Below are 6,452 nucleotides of genomic sequence, written 5' to 3'. Positions count from 1 at the left end.
CGGCCCTTGCGCCCGGGGCGTGGTTTAATTTGCCCCGCCCCTCAGTGCCTGCCTCTTAAAGGGCCCTGATCCAGTGATTGCGGGCTTCCCCGCTGGCTCAGTGGGGAGGAATCCTGCTTGCAGTGCAGGGGATGTGGGAGACGTGAGTTCGTTCCCTGGGTTGGGAAGATCCCCTAGAGAAAGAAATGACAACCAACTCCAGTATTCTTGCTTGGGAAATCCCAGGGGCAGAAGAGCCTGGAGGGGTACAGTCCAAGGGGTCGCAAGAGAGTCAGACACGACTTCCCTGGTGGCTCAGACGGTAAAGAACCCACTTGCAATGAGGGAGACCTGGGTTCGATCCCTGGGTTGGGAAGATGCACTGGAAAAGGGCATGGCAACCCACACCAGTATTCTTGCCTGGAGAATCCCATGGACAGAGGTCATGGCGGTAAAGAGTCGGACATGACTGAGTGACTAAGAGCTGAGCATAATAACTAAACAACAACAGCAAACTGAAGCTAGAATGCTTGCTAGAGGAGGTGCCTTCCTTCCCTAGGACTTCCCCAAGGCCAGCCCTGCAAGGAGACAGGCAGTGACATTTCCTACTTCGGTGGAAAACAAGAGGGCCATGGATTTCTACAAGCAAGTCTCTCGGATCTGGAGGGAAAATGCAGGTATCTAAAGCAAGTGTGTGCCTACTGTGGGGTGGGGATGGGGGGCTCTCCTTTGGTACCTGCGGGTATAAAGCACTAGTTTTAGAGTGCAAGAGACTTCTTAAAATGATGTCTTCCCACCAGTAGAACGAAGTCTGCCGAGTTCATTCTCTAACTGCAGGATTCTTAAAAAAAAAAAAAAAAAAAGGATTCTTTACTGTCTGAGCCACCAGGAGAATCATGTCTGACCCTTTTGCGACCCCCTCCAGGCAAGAATACTGGAGTTGGTTGCCATTTCTTTCTCCAGCGGATCTTCCCCACCCAGGAATCGAACTTACATCTTCGATGTCTCCTGCATTGCAAGCAGGATTCTTCACCACTGAGCCAGCAGGGAAGCCCACAAGCCTGGGAATCTCTGCACTTCACTGCGTCCCAGAAGCCAAAGGAAGAGTTGAGGAAGAAGCCATGATGGTGCGAGTACTGGGCGTCTTTATCAGCCTCGTGTGTCACCACTGGGACACAGGAGTCCTGGCTTCCAAATCTGTCTTCATAGTAAGTGCTGCCTGTGACAAGCTTCTTGGAGGAGGGGTAATGTGAGGTGGGTTTTGAAGGATGGAGAGGAGTTTGCCAAACTGGATTATACAAAGCTTCAGATACATGGCTAAAGTTTTGGTTCACTGATTCAGTAAACAACTCCTGCCACTCCCTACTGCCCAGTCCTGTGCTGAGTGATGCTGAGGACTGAGAGGTCTCAGTTCCAGCCCCATATCTGAAGATATCCCAATCTGGGGAAGAAAGAACTAGAAACATACAATCTCAGCCCCATGGGACCAGAGCTGAGCCAGAGGGAGAGATAAGGCTGGGGAAGTAGAGGATCTACCTGCGGGAGGGCTTCCTGGGAGAGGGGATATTGTGCCTGTACCTTATTGAGTGGACAAGAATTCACTAAGGTGAGAAAAATTGGAGTGGGGAGGTGGATGGGCAGGCAGAGTGAACAGCATAAGCAAAGGCCTGGTTGAATAAAAGACCATGAATTTGAATAAAATATGTAAGTCCAGATCCTGCTGGGCCTAAAGCAGTCAAGAAAGGTGTTTGAGAAAGGCGGTACACCATCCAATCCGCGTGAATGGAGACTTCTGGACAGAGCAGCCACTGGCAAGTGGCTGCAGTTCCTGGCTTTAACTGAATGGTCTGGGATCCAGCCCCTTTCTTCAAGGGCTAGGGGAATGGTCCTCCTGGCATCCTACTAGTGTCTGCCCAAGTCCACAGCAAGAGTGGGGGCTGGTTGGGAAACTGGGACACCAGCGGAAGGGCCACCCCATCAGCCCCTGCCGGCCAGGACTTCCTGCATTCAGTCATGGCCTCATGCCATCCAGACCTGGCTCTGCTGGTCTGAGGGTCAGGGCCAGTGGCGGGGGTGGGGGGGGTGGGGGTGGGGAGGGAACTGGTATCAAAAAACACCTCCCTACCTCTAGAGGAATTTAGGAAGAGTATGGACCCTGGAGAGTCCAGATCAGGTTTAAATCTTGGTTAGGCCATTCACTCAGTCCTGTGTGATCTTGGACAAATATGTTGAGCTCTCTGAGCCAGTTTCCTTATCTGTGAAATTAAGAGAATTCTATTTACAGGACTACTAGAGAATTCAGTGGACTCTTCATGACAGGTAACAACAGTGGTTGACATTTGTTGAGCACCTACTCCGTGTTTAACTTGAAGCCATGTCTGTCTCCATCCACTAGATCATTAAATCTGCTGTGCTGGTCCTTGTCACTCCCATTTTACAGCTAAGGATACAGCCGCTCAGCCACTCAGCAGCCAAGGTTCCCCAAGGAGGATATGCACAGCCCCAAGGCCCCCTTTACCACTCCTGGTCTTGGCATGGAGCCACCATGCCCACTGGGATGAAGCCAGCTTCGTACCCTCTTCCCGCCTCCTCACCCCACCGGCGCCTGGGCATGAAAGAACCTCCTGTTTCTCCAGGGAATTAGCAGCTCTAAGCTCCCAGCAGAGCAGCCAAAATGGTCCATTCATTTGCCTTAGTGAGAAGAGACTAATCACTCCCTCCTTCCTCACCCCAGGGGGTGGGGCAGAGGGAAGTCTAGAAGAGCCAGGAACTGTAACTCTGGTTGGCTGAGGGAAACTGAGGCAAAGAAGTCATTTATGTAAGGTCACCTAGGGGAACTGGGATGCAAACTTCAGTCTCACTCTAGAGTTGAGCTGAGTTCTGCATTTTTCAGGAGAGGAAATAGAGGCTCAGAGAGGGTCATGGATTTGCTGAAGTCACACAGCAAGTATGGGTCAGCAAGGATTCTGGGGAGGCAGCCACCCACAAGGCAGAAAACAGGTCCCACTTCCCAGAAGTTTGTCACCCTGGAGTAGGGCAGGGAAAAGCCCTCAGGTTGCTTTGAGCTTCAGTTTCCCCCTGGGGCAAAAGTGTAATGATTGCCCCAAGACCGCAGCCTGGAGAGTCTGGAGTGAGGGTGATGGAATCCTCTGAGGTTGGCAGCCCTCTGCGGGGCAGACCTGGGTCTGATTTATCCACTGGGGCCTGCGTGGGTACCGCAGGGCCCAGCTCAGGGTAAAAGGATGCTTATTTGTTTCCGCCAGGACTTGTTGGTCCTGGCAGGAGGTAAGCTTGGGAACCTGGATAAGTGGAGATGACAGTAGGCAGGAGAGGGGGTGGCCACACATGAAGGGACTGAGCTGAGTTGGCCAGGGAACACCTTGGGCCACAACTGAGTGTGTTGGACGGTGAACATGAGTGACTGTACTGTGAGTGTGGCCCTGGGGGCCTGTCCCCGTGTCAGCGACTTGGTGTCAAGTGGTCCTGGTTGGGTGCTGACTGTCTGTAGGTATGCCCATGGCCATAATCATGCTTGACTGTAAATAACACGGGGCAGATGTGAGCTGTTTGTGGCTGCCAGGAAGGCTAAGTTTCCATGGGTATGCACAGCAACAGTTGTGTTTGAGTGTGAAGGGGGTAGGTGCAGCTGGGCTCAGAGTTGCGAGTTTGGATGTACCTTGGATATGACATGTGCGTGGCCTGTTGACTTATATGTGGCCTGATCAGGTGTGGCCGGCTGTCACTGTATGTCTGGGATATGACTTCGCATCAGTGGTTGGTAGTGACGTATGTGACAGGTGTGAATATGCTTGCACGTGCCCTGTCGCTATGTCACCTGTGGTGTGTGAGAGGCATTTCAGGGAACAGTGTCTGTTCCTGATGCCCAGCTCTCCTGGAGAGTCCTGCCTCCTAGCTCATTCTCTGGGCAACCAGCCTCCTCCCCTGTTCCCGCCCCCGACTCACAGCAGTCCCTGGCCTAAGACCCAGTGTGGGGGAGACAGAGAGGGCACGCAGGGCTGAGGGTGGGAGGCCGCTGGCCCATTCCCAGTGCAGGCCTATAAATAGCTCTTTGAGCCCAGCAGATTCCCAGGCAAGGTTGCCTCATTCCAGCCCCCAGCAACAGCCGCTCCCAGGCCCCAGGCCAGTCCCTCTAAGCTCAGCCCTGGCACCAGTGAGGGGAGCCAGGGAGTGGGGAGGAGGGGGGAGGGAACAATTGAGGGGGTTCACGGTGGGGATTCGCTTGGTTCGGAAGCCGCAGACCTGGTCTCCCACTTGTTCAGAAGTGCAGTCGTGTCCAACTCTTTGCGACCCCGTAGACTGCAGCATGCAAGCTTCCCCGTCCTTCACTGTCTCCCTGGGTTTACTCAAACTCATGTCCATCGAGTCGATGATGCCATCCAACCATCTCATCCTGGGTTACCACCTTCTCCTGTCCTCAGTCTTTCCAGCATCAGGGTCTTTTCCAATGAGTCGGCTCTTCACATCAGGTGGCCAAAGGATTGGATCTTCCGCTTCAACATCAGGGCTCCCACTTGGCCCCTACCCATACTCTGCAACCTCAGGCAGGTGGTCCTATCTCCCTGAGCCTGTTTTCTTGGCTGGAAAATGGGCAGCAGCTTGATAGCAGCTCCCAGCTTGTGTGTTTACTTTCCATTTCATTCTACCAGTAACCCTGTAAGGTGGTTTACTTTTAATGAGCCCTGTTTTTGTCAGGGAAACTGAGACACAGAAAAATGAAATGGCTGGTTCAGAGTTACACTGTTAGGGATTTCAGAGAGGATTTTATTTATTTTTTTTTTTTTGGGCCATGCTTTGAAGCCTGTGGGATCTCAGTTTCCTGACCAGGGACTGAACCTGGGTCATGGTAGTGAAAGTACCGAATTCTAACCACTAGACCACCATGGAACTCCTCAGAAAGGGGTTTTGAACTCTGGACTTGTGCAGGCCAAGCTGCGACTCCCACACGTGTCACCCAGACTCCTGTCCCTGCTGCCTGCCACCTGCAGACACTCACATTAGTGTGGTCACTGACCGTCATCCGTCTTCTGCGCTGAGAAGTTCCCCGATGCGGCCACCACTAGCCCACCCCCAGAACAGCAGGCTGACACAGACCTTCCAGGGCACACTTGCTCCCTTGGGGTCTTCCCTCATCCTTCACTCATTCTGACTCCCTTTTTGGTAATCTTGCTGAAATCATCCAGCTCCCTGTTTCTTTGTCTTTCCACCAGTCGAGACCCCCCTCAGAGATACAGTCATACACATACATGGATGCAGGACACTCACCAGTGCACCCCGTCTTGGCGCTGAGAAACGAAGACTCTGGGAAGAAAGGCTTGCTGGGGAGAGGGCTGATTTCTTTATATTTTTGTCCCCTCTCATTTCCATTTTTCATTATAGGAAAGTACACAGAACACAAAATTTACCATTTGAAAGTGCACAAAGTGGCAGTAATCCACATTACTGTGCAGCCGTCACCACTGTCTAGCTCTAGAATATTTCCAACATGCCCAAAGGAAACCCTGTGCCCATTTGTAGTCCCTCCCTGTCATCCCCCCTCCCCCAGCTCCTGGTCATCACCGTCTAATCTCTGCCTCTGCATTTATTCTGAACATGTCATATAAACGGACTCAAACGGAGACCCTTTTGTGTCTGGCTTCGTTCACTCAGCATATTGTTTTCAAAGTTCATCTATGTCGAAACATGTATTAGTACTTCGTTCCTTTTTATGGCTGAATAATATTCCATTGTAGACCTTTTAAGATCTGGGATCTCCCTACAAAGACATGCACATCCCCCCACCAGCAAAGCAAAAATATTTCTGTAACAACAATACTTGGTCCACCCCAGGTACTCCATAAAACCTGACTAGATGATAGAATGAATGGATGAATGATAGTTCTGATTGGCACTGGCGGAAACAGCCTTAGGTGTGACACAGCTGGGCTCTGACTTTGCAAGTCTCTTACCAGCTCTGTGACCTAATAAGCTTCCTCTCCTCTCTGAGTCTGGCTTCCTCTCTATACCTTGGTGTAAAACAGTAACTGTAGCCAAAACTGTTTCAACTGTGAGTCCTGGAGAGCTAGACAGACCAGGGTTGGAATCCCAGCTCTGACCTTTGCCTAGGCGTGACCTTGAGAGAGAGACTTCATCTCCCTGGGGACTCAGTTTCCCCATTTGTAAGATGGAGCAGGCCCCACCTTGGTACTTCTGGGGACACTTATTCTGAATGGGAGGAAGTCTGGCACAGTCGTCTCTGGGGTGGGGTGAGGGGTCGTAGGAGCGGGGAGGGGATTTTAGGCAAAGGGAGCCCCCTCCCTCGCACAGTTGGAGGCTTCAGGCTGGCGGGGGCGCATGCGCAGAGCAGCCCCGCAGCCCCTTTATAAGCGCTGAGGCGGCGCTGGGGCGAGCAGAGCGCAGGGCGCAGGGGTGGACCCGGCGGCGCGGATTGAGCCCAGCCAGCGTCCTTTGTGCCG

This window comes from Muntiacus reevesi, chromosome 1 (assembly GCF_963930625.1).
Source record: "Muntiacus reevesi chromosome 1, mMunRee1.1, whole genome shotgun sequence".
Classification (NCBI taxonomy): domain Eukaryota; kingdom Metazoa; phylum Chordata; class Mammalia; order Artiodactyla; family Cervidae; genus Muntiacus; species Muntiacus reevesi.
The sequence above is the reverse complement of the archived record's forward strand: the minus strand, read 5'-3'. Positions refer to the sequence as shown.